This window comes from Coturnix japonica, chromosome 1, assembly GCF_001577835.2.
Source record: "Coturnix japonica isolate 7356 chromosome 1, Coturnix japonica 2.1, whole genome shotgun sequence".
In the NCBI taxonomy this organism is placed as follows: domain Eukaryota; kingdom Metazoa; phylum Chordata; class Aves; order Galliformes; family Phasianidae; genus Coturnix; species Coturnix japonica.
Window position 1 is genome coordinate 173780821 of NC_029516.1, and position 1347 is coordinate 173782167.

At 61.0% G+C, this 1347-nt stretch overlaps 1 protein-coding gene across 2 annotated transcripts in view; it reads right to left on the reverse strand.

Annotated features, from left to right (window-relative positions):
• Positions 1–1347, reverse strand: part of RNF121 (ring finger protein 121) — an 11520-nt gene that overhangs the window by 6949 nt on the left and 3224 nt on the right. The gene's annotated exons all lie outside the window — the stretch shown is intronic.

The following is a 1347-nucleotide window of genomic DNA, read 5'->3' on the forward strand; positions in this document are numbered from 1 at the left end:
CCCATAGGCCCTTCGTAAGCCACCACAGGCCCCCATAGTCCCCTCATAAGCCCCCACAGACCCCTCATAAGCCACCACAGACCCCCATAGGCCCCTCATAGACCCCCATAGACCCCCCATAGGCCCCCATAGACCCCCATAGACCCCCATAGACCCCCACAGACCCCCATAGGCCCCTCATAGACCCCCACAGACCCCCATAAGCCCTCATAGGCCCCCAAAGACCCCCCATAGGCCCCTCATAGGCCCCCACAGGCCCCCCACAGATCCCCAATAGGCCCCGAATAGGTCCCTCATAGCCCCCTATAGGCCCTCATAGTCCCCCATAAGCCCCCACAGCAGCCGGCCCTCAGCGCCCCCCTCAGTTCTCCCACCCCACAGACACCCCACAGAACCCTATAGACCCCCACAGACCCCCATAGGCCCCTCATAGACCCCCACAGACCCCCCTAAGCCCTCATAGGCCCAAAAAGACCCCCCGTAGGCCGCTCATAAGCCACCACAGGACCCCAAAGGCCCCCACAGATACCTCATAGACCCCCAATACGTCCCAAATAGGCCCCTCATAGACCCCCATAGCACCCCACAGACCCCTCATAGACCCCCACAGACCCCTCATAGACCCCCATAGGCCCCTCATAGACCCCCATAGACCCCCATAGCCCCCATAGGCCCCCATAGAGCCCCCCATAGACCCCCATAGACCCCCATAGCCCCCCATAGACCCCCATAGACCCCCATAGCCCCTCATAGACCCCCATAGACCCCCCATATAACCCCATATAATCCCATAGGCCCCCATAGACCCCTCTTAAACCCCTCATAGCCCCGCGTAGGCCCCCATAGGCCCCAAATAGGCCCCTATAGTCCCCCACAGACTCCCACAGGCCCCTCATAAACTTCTATAGACCCCCATAGGCCCCTCATAGACGCCCATAGACCCCCATAGTCCCCCACAGGCCTCTCATAGCCCCCCATAGACCCCCACAGGCCCCCATAGTCCCTCATAGACCCCCACAGGCCCCTCACAGACCCCCATAGGTCCTCACAGGCCCCTCATAGACCCCCATAAGCTGGTGACCTGTGATCCAGGGCGTCTGTGGGGGCTTATGAAGGGACCATGGGGGCCTGTGAGGGTCTATGGGGGGGTCTGTGAGGTTCCTGTGGAGGTCTATGAGGGGCTATGGGGGTCTATGAGGACTATGGGGCCTGTGGAGGCCCTAAAACATGAGGGCCTGTATGTGGGTCTATGAGGCCTGTGAGGACCTATGGGGTCGGAGGGTCTTGTGGGGGTCTTATGGGGGCCTATTGGGAGTCTCTCGGGAATCACCATATGATGTGGCCATT